At 42.7% G+C, this 15,231-nt stretch overlaps 1 protein-coding gene across 1 annotated transcript in view; it reads left to right on the top strand.

Annotated features, from left to right (window-relative positions):
• bbs9 (Bardet-Biedl syndrome 9) overlaps positions 1-15,231 on the top strand; it is a gene marked incomplete at both ends in the record, with an annotated part of 588,136 nt that overhangs the window by 300,520 nt on the left and 272,385 nt on the right. The window lies entirely within an intron of this gene.

The raw sequence follows: 15,231 nt of genomic DNA, 5'->3' as shown, positions 1-15,231 counted from the left end.
AACTCTGGCCAGGTGACATCACCTCCAGATATTTCCAGGTACAGTGGCGCTGTCGCCACCCTTTCTCTGGGGGTTGTAAAAAGGCATTCTGGGAAACGTAGGAAATCACTTACTCTAGTAGAAGTAGATGAGGCAGCAGGCTGAGGGGGTAGTCAGTTACACTTCATCACAAAAGAACTGCTGGAATGTTTGGAGCATCAGATTGTACAGATTGATGAAATGGAACAGTGGCAGAGGAACTGAGAGGAACTTTCCAAACATGCACAAACTTTATGGACTTTATGGTTCAGCAATAGAGTACTGCAGGAATGAGTCCAGAAGCCCACTTCTGGCTCTTAGGTGTGCAACTTAATGAGATTTTTGTATAGGGATTTCGTTTTTTCAGAAAATGCTTCAAAAGTCATAAAAGTGGTTCCCATTTTTGAAGATTATCTTGCTGAACACGTCGCTGTCTCATAAACTTTTGTTAACCACAGACCTTATTTCATGCATTTAACTTACCATACACAAACGCCATTGACTTCTACACGTAAGAACCAGGAAGGACTTCTGGGTAAGCCTACAGCAATAAGTCATCCCTGCGGTACTCTATGTGCTCTATGTATGATGTCACTCGAGCATAGTCAACAGGAAACTAGCAAGCGGAGGGTTATTAGCTAGTCACAATTAGCTTGCGGAAAAACAATTTTATCCGCAACTGTACAACAGATTTAAAAACTGATTTCACCGTTCCAACATCCAAACTTAAAAGCTTTGGAGATCGAGCATTCTCGAGAGCTGCACCCCGACTCTGGAACTCCCTCCCATGTCAGAGACTCACCTTCATTCCCCACTGCGTTATTTCGAATCGCACATAGGCTCTGCAATAACCACGCCCTGTGCCCGCCTACGCAGCAGTCAAGCGCCGGGATTGGCCAGGCGCCCATGCTCACGTGAGCCAATGGGACGATGATTTATTAGACAAGCTCCAGGTGCGCTAGAAGCACACTGACAAGGCCTCAGCCTGCATGCAGCTCGGCGTGCTGCTGCCAACATGATTTCGGTAAAAGCGTAAATTAACAATGTTTTAACAAATTTTTCTCCATCAAAACTTCTTAGCAAAACTAACACAGTTAGATTGTTCTTATAGCGGAACTTTTTTCATCTCATCTTAACTCATTGAGTGCCAGCCACTTTTGGAGAACGGACGCTCCCAGTGCCAGAGTTTCAGAGCGTTTTCAGTGATTTCTCGAGGCCCACAGAATATTGTGTGATATTACTATGTAAACACCGAACACGCACAAAGAACGAGCTGACTCTATTGTATCATCAGCAAAAAAAAAGTTTATTGATACCATTTTCCGTTCTTTAGTTATGAGCCGGAGAAGATAGGTTGTTTTGAGCAAAAACATGCGTTTCAAATTAGAAGCTGAGTTATTCCGCCTTTTGTGAAATGAAGCATTTCAAGCACATTCACTGAGTCTGAAGATAATATTTTCTGATGTAGTGACGTGGTGTAGTTGTGTGGTGCCCTGCGTGCCCCACCCCCCTCTCCCCCCCTCAGCTGCAAACTCCTCCCCACACTAACACATAGCCTAACACGCACCCAGTCTATTTTCGGAGTGCTCCGTTTTTGTGCGCCGGCTCCCAGCGCGACTGCCATAAAGCCAAACCGGACGGCTGACAATGGTTTGGCCCCTGCTTTTCTGGCGGCTAATCGTGTGCAGAAACTATACAGCAGAGACAGAGAGGCTCAGTTGTGGGCGCGGATTGACTACTGTTCGCAGCCAACGTTAACTCCAGCCAGAGCAATCTATATGGCTCTGGCTGCAGCATGAGCGGTTTCTCTTTCATCACGGGGCTTTTTCCTGCTGTTTTCCGGACCTTTCTCTAATCTGGAGAGCACTGTCGCCACCTAATGAGTCCGTAAAATACGTTATACACCTTCAATAGCTACAATATTTGTACAGGAGATGCAGGAGGCTTTGATCCACGTCCCACCGTCGATCGACGTCTTTGGCACTCTACGTCACTATTTACTTTGACGTCGATCGACGTCCTTGGCACTCAATGAGTTAATCTGATATTTGATGCAATAATGATCTTTCTCCTTAGAAAGCCCTCTGAGAAAATCCCATCAACCTGCATCAACCCCAAGAGTAATATCTATGGGTTTCCTGTTTTGAAGGTCTGCTTTGAATACACAAATTAGCCATTTTCACTTCCCACCCAATTCACCCATTCAATTTGTGACCATAATTCATTTCAATGTCCGCTCTCAAGAGCAATTCAGTTGGTTAATGAAATCGCTGTCCGCTCTCAAGAGCTATTCAGTTGGTTAATGAAATCGCTGGGCTGTGAGCCCTGCAGTGTTTGTGAGCATGGGCGCCTGGCCAATCCCGGCGCTTGACTGCTGCGTAGGCGGGCACAGGGCGTGGTTATTGCGGAGCCTATGTGCGATTCGAAATAACACCTCCCCACTTTTAAATCTTGACTCAAAACCTACCTGTTCTTCCTTCCCTCCCCCCCCTTTCTTCTGTGTGGCCCCTGTCCCTCCCACACACTCCATCCCTCCCCTCTGTTTCCATATATCCCTGATTGATGTGTTACAGTAATTGTTATATCTGTTGCCTGTTGCTCATTGCTATCTTGTTTTCTGTTGTACTCATACTGTCAGCGTCTTTGGGTCTTTGAAAAGCGCTATATAAAATAAATAAATTATTATTTATTATTATTATTTTGCCCTTGAAAGCAGCATAACCTTTTTACATTCAAGTTTAATTATCCGTCCAAATCTAACATTAATTAGTTAAGGTAGGCTATATAACATAACCTACACATCATAAATATATTCACTTAGGGTGGCTATTTAAGAGGAAGGAGATGTGTGGAAATTTACTTTGAGCCTATATTACAATTCAAATTGTGATTAGAGGGAGATCATTTCACTGGACTTGGTGTCCGGGAGATTTTAATTCTGGGACAGTCCAAAATCGCACAGTGTGTCAACCCTTATACCCTGCTGGTCCGGCTAGCCGGTTCGAAGCAATAATCGCGTAAGTGTAATTTGGAAAATCCTGGAGCGAAAGGTGTGAGATTAAGCACAGGTTTTTTTTATGGTTTATTATGGTAATTCACGTTGCCAGAACTAGAAAAACATCGTCCTGGCACCGAGAAACTCAAATAATCCTTAATTGTCTGCTAAGGACCGGCTACACGGTCATTGACTTCCATTAAAACCGCCTTTTTGAGACCTCCAGGAAATTCTTACAAAATTAATGTATTTCATTTTTTTCAGCGGGCATCCTGTACCAAATACCTTGAAATTTGACCTTAATATCTAACCTTGGGGTTGATTGAACATTTGGTTGAGTTACAAGGCTTCAAAATCCATTGCATAGTTTTCCCATTGACTTCAATGTTAATTTTGCAAAAAAACAAAAACAAAAAATTCGACTCCCAGCCACTTTCCCCAAAAATAATTATTTTTCTGATCTTACACCTCTCAGTTCGACTCAAGACATCAAATTTGTAGTTTCTATTGTGTTTGCCCCCCCCCCCCCCATTTCCCCAGCACATCACACAGCACAGCACAGCAACCAATTACATGGAGATTTACATGAAATATACCCTGCAGTTATCAATCATGGAAACATGGTCATATGACCTGGGAACGCGGATTTTCCGGTGCAAACTAATGATTTGAAGCTTGGCCCTTATTTGATTCCATAGGATGAAGCTCATTTGTGTTTCTTGTGAAAACTAGCTGGAAGTCGAAAATGGGCAGTTTCATGTTTTTTTTTGTAAAACTTACCTAGTTGAAACTACATCGTATCTCCGCGCCCGTTCGTTCTAGAGACTCGTGACGAGCATTTCTGGAATCGGCGTCAAAAAGTGACTCTAGATGTGTAATCTTGTCGCGATCCATGCCGTTCTAAGAGGTTTCAATGACTTCCGCGTTGAGACACGCAAAAGCGGCGAGGCGCAGCGGGCCACAGTAACATCCGATGCCCACGAAGGAGCGCCTTGGGCGGCGGAGGCGGTCAGAGCGTCATCCATGGAGGCCAGTTCTGTGCTCCCTCGCTCATGGCCTAAATGGTGTCGTTCAAGCGTGTGTTTTGAGCCGGATGTTCAACTACGCATATGAGGTGGGAGGAATGGAATCAGGAACGGATATGGATCGATAAAAAATAAGAAAATACTTACTTATAAATATAAAAAACAAGTACTAATATCAAGATCCATGAACGTTAAAAAAATGCAAATTTGCAATTCTCAAAAGATGGAAGCTGGAATAAAGTAATTCTTCCGTGAAAAATGTGACCAATCCATAGCTATGATAATCCCACCACAGCGCCACCAGGTGGCATTCATGGGAAGGGAAAAAAATAATATTTTGTGTTTTCTACTGAAAATTTTATTGTACAGTAAATACAGTAAACTGGCATTTGAGGGGTTAAAATTCAGTAAGCATGAAATGTTGATATGAGGTATGAGAGATGAAGTTACCAATGGATAAGAATCAATAAAAAATAAAAAAATAATTAATTAAGACTATCAAAAATAAGAATTAATATCAAGGTCCATGTACATGGACCAGCAGACAGTTAAGGGTTAGCGGGTTAGCAGGGTACAAGGGTTTTAAACACTGTCATATCACAGAGGAGCGGGGCGTCTGACTGGCTGAGTGGGACAAATGCAAGTGCCCCTCTCAGTTAAACTGTCCGAGAGAGAAGTACAAGTACACACAGAACAGGCGCGGAGACGAGAAAACTATAGGAGCACAGACACGGAGCACTTAATCAACCAATGGAAAGCTGTAAACTGCTTCTACGGTTTCAAGGTCAGTAGCCATTTTTCTGACCAGCATATGCCCATAGAGTACCGCAAGGATTACATATTTTTTTAGAACAACCCAGAAGTCAGGCACTTCCGGTTGACTTGTCTCAAAGTCAATGGGATTTTTGTATGGGCATTATGATTAAACTAGAAATCATGCGCGCTCGATTCCTCGATTCCTAGGCTCGCCCGCTGTGTGGGCCCGCCAGCTCGCCCACTGCGTGGCTTTGCCCACCCTGCAGCTCGTGTGCTGCACGGGCTCGCATACGCAGTGTGCCCGCTGTACGGCCTTGTCCGCAGCTCAGCTGCTGCGTGGCCTCGTCTGTGGTTAACAAAAGTTTATGAAACTGCGAACTTCGTGTTCAGCAAGATAATCTTCACAAATGATGACCACTTTTATGACTTTTGAAGTGCTTTCAGAAAATCGTGATTTAAAAAAATCACATTTATGCTTCAAAAGTCATAAAAGCGGCCCTCATTTGTGAAGATTGTCTTGTCATGAAAGGTGAACATGGGGGTGAATAGGGATTGAGTCACTCTTGCAGCCAACCTAAAGTGGCCATTTGAGGAACTGCAGATTTTAGTACTGCCACACTGGCATCAATGCAACCAAGAAAGCCTGCCCCCTCAAGGTCACATGATCAGGATGGTTTTAACCAGGCTATGCCACCTCAATCTGTAACACAACCCCCCCCTCCCCCCCCAAAAAAAAACCCTGCATGGATTTACCCCAAATCTCCAGTTCAGCCTCCACCCAGCTGGGCCAAAAACTGCCTCATTGCTGCAGGCCTGGGTGGCCCTGTGGGTGGGGTGGGATGGGGGGTCAGGTCTGAACCTGTCAGGTCAGCCTCAGTCCCCTGAGCTCCAAGTGGCCCGGGCTCGGCCTGGGCGTTAATCCCAGGTTGGGTGTCACTGCGGTTGGTCAGGCTCTATAATTTAGTCCCCTGCTCTGTCTGGGGCCTCCAGGCCCTGCGGACCACCCAGCGCTCACTGCAACCACCGGACTCAGAGAGTGTGTGTGTGTGTGTGTGTGTGTGTGTGGGGGGGGGGGGGGGGTGGATGGTGCGCACGTGTGCGTGTGTGTGTGTCCATATGTGTCAGGGCGGGAGTGGTTTTAGAAGTGTGTGATATCAGGTGTGTTTTGATAATTTTTGTCTGCCTTTGGGTGTGTTCGTACAGCATATGTGTATTTTGGGGTGATTTCAGTTTTTGAGTTTTCTGTCTGTTTTTTTTTTTGTCCGTGTGTGTCTGTGAGTGTGTGTGTGTGCATTTTGAAGCATTTTGCCTGCTTGTTTGGGTGTGTGTGTGTATAAGGTTGTGGGGGGTCTTGGGCTGTGTTTGATTATGTGTGTGTGTGTGTGTGTGTGTGTGTGTGTGTGTGTGTGTGTGTGTGTGTGTGTGTGTGTGTGTGTGTGTGTGCGCGCACACACACGTGTATGTGTTAATCTGTCTATGTGGAGATTTGAAGCTGTGTGAGTGTGTATTGGGGATATCTGTGTGTGTTTTCACTTATGTATATTTCTGACTATGACAGCTAAAAACTAACACACGACCTGTAGGTGCAGAATAAAGCTCTTTGTGCCTCCAACCATCCACCCCCCTCCCCCCCCCCCCCGGCCGGGACATCTCAGAGAAAACAGTGTCTCAGGCCCTTCCCCCCCCCCCCCCCCCCGGCCGGGACATCTCAGAGAAAACAGTGTCTCAGGCCCCCCCCCCCCTCCCCGGCCGGGACATCTCAGAGAAAACAGTGTCTCAGGCCCCCCCCCCCCCCCCCCCGGCCGGGACATCTCAGAGAAAACAGTGTCTCAGGCCCCCCCCCCCCCCCCCCCCCCCGGCCGGGACATCTCAGAGAAAACAGTGTCTCAGGCCCCTCCCCCCCCCCCCCCCCCGGCCGGGACATCTCAGAGAAAACAGTGTCTCAGGCGGCTCTTTGACTGAGCAGGACAGCCTCATCAATCAACCAGCTGTGTTTTACCAGCCGTACGTACTGCTGAACTACGGCCCCTCTGACAGGCTGGAGTGGGAGTGGTTCCCAAGAACACTGTGGAGATTAAAGCCGCCTACAGACTAAGATTTTACCAATCTTATAAGTTTATTGTGATGTTGGCTCTTATAAACTAAAATTGATGTGTAGACTGTACGATGATGATGACACCTTGCTTGATGATGACACATTGCGGAATGGCAATGCTCGACTTAAGAAAAGCATTCTACCTCATCTGCGGGGTCCCCCAAGGAAGCATTATTGGTCCTTTATTATTTCTGTTGTACATTAATGACATGGAATCAGCCTGCTCATGTCCTTTATTTCTGTACGCAGGCGATTGTGCCTTGTTGGTTACGGGGGAGGTGCTTAAAATCAGTTAGATCATCACTTAGCAAAGAACTTCATAATGTAAGCACATGGTTATGCAACAATAAGCTTATCCCCGCACTTAGGAAAATCTGAATGTATTGTTTTTGGAACAAAGTACAAATTAAGGGACGAACCCAGTTTTTCGGTGGAATGTAATGGAAGTTACAGGGAAAATGTTGTGTAACGTAGCTGGGATGTCTATTGGATCAGTGTATGACGAGTGAGGCTATGGACCTCTCTGTCATTGGGAAAATCCACTCAACGATAAAATATTTGACAAGAATATCAAAATTCCTGGACAAGAAGACCATGTGGCTTTTAGCTACGTCTTTAATTCAATGTCATTATGACTACACCTGCATATCCTGGTACAGTGGTTTAACTAAAGGATCCAAGGACAGGCTTCAAAAAGCTCAAAACAAACTAATGAGGGTTACTCTTAACCTCAATCCAAGAACACATATTAGCCCAATCCATTTTAAAGAGTTGAATTGGCTCCCCATTGAAACTAGAGTTCAACAGTTGAAACTCATCGTGGTCTATACAATATTGCATGACCTTTGTCCAAATTATTCTACTAAGTATTTTCAGTTTGTTCGGGACGCTCATGGCCTGAACACGAGAGCTAGTGTCGCCGACTTGAAACCACCTAATCTAAAAAGCAAGGTGACACAGAGAGAGAGGAGTGGAACAAGATCCCTAACGGAATTAAGACTACAAATTCTCGGAGGGGTTTTACGATCCTTCGGATAAAAAATCCTGCTGAATAAGCTAGAGTAGTGGGCGGAGTATTTTCTTTTGTTTAATTCGTTTCTGAGCATTTGTTGCTTGTATCTCTCATTTTCATTTATTCTTGATTGATCTGTAATTGTTCATTTTATGTCATGTGTTACCGTATGTCCTGTTTTTTAAGACCAGGGACCATGTTGGAAATAAGTGTCCGCACTTTTTCATGTACATCCCTTGGATTCTGCTGTCTTTTATATCCAAATCAATCAAAAACCTACTGGCTCGCAGGTTACAACGTACGTCTCCGTCAATACCTGTCAATTAGCAGTCAATACCCTCATGAAAAAGTACTACTGAATCACTAGACAAAACCTATTTGTGTAGTAGTGGCTATGTAGTCACATGTAGGAATGGTGCAGTGAATCTGTAGTTTATACACTACAGTACTCACGACAGTAGACTTATGTAGCAAAACAATCGTGTTTTCAGTCGTAATCAAGCAGTGGATTTTGTGCTAATAGTGAAAAAGCTGTTAAAAAACTACTGCTTCACTACACAGGCCATTTAAATAGTAAAAATAGTAATCATGTAGAGGTTTTACTACTTGCTCATAAAGTGAATATGTAGTCACAAAACTACATCAACACTACTATATTTTTAATAGTAATAATGTAGAGGTTATACTACAGTACTTGTTTGTATAGTAATATTATGTAGTCACAAAACTACAGCAACACTACAATATTTTGAATAGTAATCATGTAGAGGTTCTACTACTTGCTTGTATAGTGAATATGCAGTCACAAAACCACAGCAACACTACAATATTTTGAATAGTAATCATGTAGACTCTATTACTATTCAAAATATTGTAGTAGAGGTTCTACTACTTGCTCGTGAATATGTAGTCACCATAGGTTTTTTTTTGTTATCAATTTTTTTATTCATAATTTTGTTACATAAAACAGTGCAATGTCAAGTACATTTTGAGATGACCCCGGAGGGATCAGGGAGCATAGGAATAAAAAATACAAAAATACAAAAACAACAAAAAACAAACCCCCCCCCCTCCCTTTCCCACCCCGCCCACCCCACGTTGGTTATAGAAGAAACAGAGAACACTGTGTTACCATTCAACAAAGAAATTAAAGAAAATTAGTATTTAAACAAAAATGATCAGGTCAACAGCTGTTTGACGTTAGTTGCTGTAGAGGTCCATGTTAGTAAGGTTTTTTCACAAGCTCCGTGCATTCGAGCTATTGATAGTTCCATATGCACAATGTTCAGGAAAGACATAAGCCATGCTTTATGGTTGAGGATGTGTGGAGGACTCCATCTTAGAGCGAGCATTTTCTTGGCAGCTGTTAGACCTGTAAATAATACCTGAGATTTATAAAACGGTAAAGCAAAAGGTGATGTGTCATTCAAAATTAATAGTTTAGGACAGCAGGGGACAGGCACGTCCAACAGTTCCGATAATGTAGAGGAAATTTTTTGCCAGAATATTACAACTCCAGGACACTCCCAAAACATATGGATGAATGATCCGACAAGATTGAGATTACACATTTGGCAGACAGGGGTGGAGATGATTTTCATGAGGTTGCGTTTTCTTGGTGTCAGATAAAGTCTATGTATGAAATTAAAGTGAATTAGTTTATGGTTTGGATTTTTGGACGTGTTGTCTATATTGTCCCATACGGTGGACCAGTTCACCTCTCCTTCATTGAGACCCAGGTCTCTCTCCCACACTTTTTGGACAGCAAGATGACCAGAGGAGGAGGTCAGTAACAAGTTATACAGTTTGGATACCAAGCCAGTAGTGTGTACACCTATATTAAATATAGTATGAAGATTATGTGATCGTAGGGGACTGGTCCACGGGACGCCATATGCACGCATGGAAGATCTGAGTTGCAGATATAAAAAGAAAGAAAAGCCGGGTAAATCATAAGTTACTCGAAGATCGTTAAATGATCTGAGACCCTCATCACTACAGACATCAGCCAATACATGGATACCCTTACTACTCCACTGAGGAAAAGTAAACGAGACACCTCCAGAAAGTAAAGCAGAGTTATGAAAAATAGGACTATTTTCATGCCATTTTACATGAGATTGGGTGGCTTTCTCTACCTTATGCCAAGTGGATAAAAGAAAAGACATTATGGGGCCCATTGATTTGTGGCGTTTAAGAGGTAAATTAGAGTAGATTAGGTCTTGTAAACGGTGTGGAGAAGCTATTTTTTCCTCTATTGTTCGCCATGAGACTGAAATGTTGGGGTCTAACCAGACTGATAATGGGCGTAATACATATGACCAAAAATACATCTTTAGGTTGGGCACGGCGAGTCCTCCATCCTGTCTGTCACGTTGTATAGTAGTCAATTTAATTCGTGGGCGCTTCCCTCGCCAGATAAATTTTGTAATGAGAGCGTGAATCTTATCCCAGAGGGGTATCATATTGGAGAAGAAATTAATTCTAGGTAAAATGTCCATTTTAATAACTGAAATGCGAGCTTGCGGAGAAAGTGGGAGAAGAGTTCGTTTTTCTAAGTCGGTCTCCACTCTATTTAAAATACCTTGGTAATTTTTAGTTGTGGTTATATAGAGAGAGGGGAAAATTTCTATCCCAAGGTATTTAAAGGATTTGACTACTGGGATGTGAGGAGGTAAAGTGGAAGAGCAAAGAGATGAGTTAAGTGGGAGTAAGGAGGACTTAGACCAGTTAATTTCAAAACCTGAGAGAGCACTAAATTCTTTGAAGATATCTAAAACATATGGTATGGAGGTAGTGGCATAGTCTATGTATAATAAAATATCATCTGCAAATAAAGAAATGTGATGTGTAGTATTACAGAATGTGATGGGGGAGATCATAGGGTGTTGTTTTATTGCTAAAGCTAAAGGTTCGAGTGAAAGCGCAAATAGTGATGAGGAAAGTACGCAGCCTTGACGGGACCCTTTGAAGATAGAGAAAGGAGAAGAGAAAATATTACCTGTGATAATCATAGCTGAAGGATTAGCATAGAGAACTTTAATCATGCTAATGAAGTAAGTGCCCAAGCCAAATTTATCTAAGGTCATCCATAAGTACTCCCATTCTAAACGATCAAATGCCTGCTTGGCGTCCAGTGAGAGGACTGCACAAGGAGAAGGGGTGTCTTGTGAGAAATGTATCACATGTAAAAGTCTACGTATATTATCTGCAGCTTGTCTAGTTTTAATGAAGCCGGTTTGATCGTGATGTATAAGTTTGGTCATATGTTTTTCAAGTCTCATGGCTAACACCTTTGCATATATCTTGATTTCTGCATTCAAGATTGAAAGAGGTCTGTAGCTGCTGCAAAGGGAAGGGTCTTTCTTAGGTTTTAAATGTACAGTCAAAATGGCAGAGTTAGCATCCCTATTAAAAGAGCCCTGTTCTATAGAAGTGGAGATCATCTGTAACATGAGGTGACCCAGGGAATCCCAAAAGGCAAGATAGAATTCTGGAGGAATGCCATCCCAGCCAGGTGATTTGCCCTTTTTCATGGCCTGCGTAGCTAACTTAAGTTCCTCAAGGGAAATAGGAACTTGTAGCTGTTCAGATGTCTCCTGAGTTAAGGATGGTAAGTTCACATTATTAAGAAAGGTTTCACATTTATCGTGATCTAGAGTAACTTCTGAAGAATACAGACTAGAGTAAAAGTTACGAAATTCATTATTTATATCTATAGGATTGGTGATAGGGTTATTTGAATGGTTGGAGACGATAGTAGAAATAATAGTGTGTCTGTTGTCATGTCTCAGTCTCTGAGCAAGGAGATGACTCGGCCTGGGTCCATTAAAGTAATAATTTCTTCTAGTTTTGTGAATAAGAAATTCAGCTCTCCTTCTGAGGAGGGAGTCGAGTTCTATACGCGTTACTTGAATATTTAGATTTCTGGTTTCACAAAATGACATTTGCTGCTGTCGCTCCTGCTCGACTAATGTTGATTCCAATTCTTGAATTTTATTAAATTTAATCCTGCTGAGATGAGAGGCAAAAGATATTGTGGTGTTTCTAATACATCCCTTCAATGCATACCAGAGGATGCGCGGGTCGTCTACAGAACCGACATTTTCTGATAGGAATTTATCTATTTCAAGTCTGGCAAATTTACAATAGTCTGCATTCTTCAAAAGTTCGGTGTTCAACCGCCAGCGTGTTGCCTTAGGAGGTGTATTTAATAAAGTAAGTTTGACCAAAATAACAGAATGGTCAGAGAGTGGGCATGGAAATATTGTCACGTTATGTATTTCTGAAATGGCAGGTGAAATGAAAACGTAGTCTATCCGTGAGTATGTTCTATGTCTATGGGAGAAGAAACTGTATTGTCTAGCTGAGGGATTAAGGACTCTAAACGTGTCTAATAGATTGAAGTCTGAAATAATTTTTGATAAAGAAGCTGTTGCTGATGTTTGGGAGTGAGACCTTTGTTCGTGTGTATTTGAACAATCAATTTTAGGATTTAAGACTGTATTCATGTCACCTCCCATGATCAGAGCATAATCGTGAATATCCGTCAATAACCTAGATAAATAATTGAAAAATTCTTGATCATATTGATTAGGGGCATAAACTGACAGAAATGCAAGCTTACGACCTGCAATTATGGTTTTAATCAATGAAATACGCCCGTCATCACTGCCAAAGTTCTCTAAGATATTTATTGATAGGGAGCGTTTTAAAACTATAAGAGAGCCACGTGATTTGGACATATAAGAAGCTGACGCTGCTACATGGTAGAATCTGTTAGCAAAGCGATTTATATCAGCTGCTTTAAGGTGGGACTCCTGAATAAAGGCAATATCAATATTCTTCCTACGAAGAAGATCTAGGCATGCTGTGCGCTTTGTAGGGCTATTTAAACCTCTAGTGTTCCAACTAGCTAACTGGAGAGATGTCATAATAATGATACAATTACCCAATTATCACTGTGAAGGTATGTAAAGAAACCAACGTTGAAACCCCCCTGGCCACGGAGGCCACAGTACCCAATTTTGCCACCCCATGGCAGATAAACAACAAAATAAAAATAAAGAAAACTATTCCCCATTCCCAAATATTCTAACAAACCTGACACTGAGAAAAGGAGGCTATAAACGCTATCGTGCCTCGCCATTCCATTAAAGAAAAACGTTGATTGATCAAAACTACCTTACACTATCTAAGTTATTAGGAAAGAAAAAAAAGGAGAGAAGAGAGAGGGAGAGAGAGACAAAATTAAATAGGGGGATAATTCCCACTGTTATCTCACAATATGGATAGCGTTTAGCAGGTAGTGATGATAGAACATGAGTGAGAATTGGTGACCCCTCTTTTTTCCCTTTTTTTTTTTTTTTTTTTTTTTTTATAATATATATATATAAACACCTCTTTCTTACATTAAATAAAGTAGCATTCAAAACGTAGTGCAAGATAACTTCTGGGACATAACAAAATCAAGGTGTTGTGCAATATAGTTACCCAGAATAATTTATGTTAACTGAATGTGTAACTAGTGAACCTGGGCCATCTAGTCAGGTTCTGAGTTGCTGAAATGAAGAATAGAGATGAGCATTGGGCCCATTCACTTATCCACCGACGATTGTTGAGCTCGTAGGAAGTCCTCAGCCTCGGTCTGGGAGTCGAAGACGTGTTGTTGGGAACCAAGGATGAGTTTCAGCCTGGCTGGGTAGAGGAGGAAGGTTAGGAACCCCTGCTTCTTTGCTGTCTCGATGGTGGGAGTGAAGGCCCGGCGTCGATTGATGGTGAAGGGGCTGTAATCAGCAGTAAAGCGGATGCTTTTGCCGTCCAGGGTTAGTGGGGACCCTCTTGCTGCTTTCAGGACTTTATCACGGTCCAGGAACCGCAGACATTTGCAGATAAGCGTACGAGAGCCGTTGTGATTGGCGTTCCTAGGAAGCTGGATCCGATGTGCTCTCATAATTTCAATCGGCTGCTCGCCGAGGGTTGGGAACCATTTAGGGAGATTTATAGTTAAGTACTGTACTGCATTAGTACCTTCGGTACCCTCGGGAACCCCCAAAATGCGCATGTTGTCCCGCCGGCTGCGGTCCTCTAGGTCGGCTAGCTTAGCTTCTAGCTTTAGCAAGTCAGTTGCGTGTAGCGTTGAGCTTTTCTCAGCCAACGTCATTCTCTTGTCCAGCTCTTTGCAGTCACCACGGAGTGTGTGGATGTCCTTGGAACAGTTAGCGAGTTGTACTTTGATATCGTCTAACTTGCCGTTCATGCAGGAAAACTGGGATTCAATGTAGGAGCGTTGATTCTCCATAGCAGCGCTTAGCATAGCAGCTATCTCGCTGGTACCGGCTGATTCTCGGTCTGGCTCGTTATCGCTCGGCATTTTGTTGGATCTTAAGTGCCAAGTGGCGTCAGCAGGTTTGGGTTTCCTGATCGACATCCAAACAGTGAGATGTTGGAATCAAAGATTGTCTCGAAAAATTACTTCATTGGTAGTTTTTTAAGTAAAAATGAGAGGGAAGAGGCGAGCGCGAGAGCGTTAGGCAGCCATCTTCTCTACAGGTCACGTGACATTACTATAATAAAATAATAGTAATGTAGTCACCATAGGTGTAGTGCCCGTAGAACGCGGGGGAACGGCGTTCCCATACTTCTCCAAGGGGTGTTTTGTGTGTGTCAGTGCACTAGATGAAAAGTGGTATTTTCGTCAGTAAACGCCGTTGTAAATGGCTGTGGAAGTTCAGATTAACAACTATTTGTGGTGATCTCCGGATAACACAGGAAACTCTGAAGGATTGACGGGGATGGCTGTTTTACACAGCCCCCCCAGCCTCCCCCTGGCTTGGGGCCTTTCACATGTAAATAAGAATGAGGTGAGCTACAGAAATGCAAATCAGGGCGAGGGGCATGATGCTCGTGAGTGTGGGGGGGGGGGACCTCTGCTATTGTTTACAGACAGCTTTTAAATCACAGCCTTACAAACAGCCTTTAAATCATGGGGTACAAAGTTTACAGCAATATCTCTATCTAACAAAAATTACCAAAATGCACAAAAATATGTGATTATCTCTGAAGAATATTACATTTGAAAAATTCCACGTTTTGCTTTGTTTTATTTGTCAGGGTAAACAGAAATCTGCAGATGAGGCGATTTGTTTTTACAAAATATAATCAAAATACAAACAAAACATATCAAAAACATATTTTTGCTAATAATATAATATATTCTGGGCTGTAACTGCTTTGCCTTTGCCCTTTGGTTTGAGGTCTGCAACACAATACACTGAACATAAGTCCTTGGAAACCAAAACATGTGTTTAAGTGTGTCACACCCCAGGAA

The sequence above is a fragment of the Poromitra crassiceps genome (genome assembly GCF_964638095.1).
Source record: "Poromitra crassiceps genome assembly, chromosome: 1".
Taxonomy (NCBI): domain Eukaryota; kingdom Metazoa; phylum Chordata; class Actinopteri; order Beryciformes; family Melamphaidae; genus Poromitra; species Poromitra crassiceps.
The sequence above is the reverse complement of the archived record's forward strand: the minus strand, read 5'-3'. Positions and strand labels throughout refer to the sequence as shown.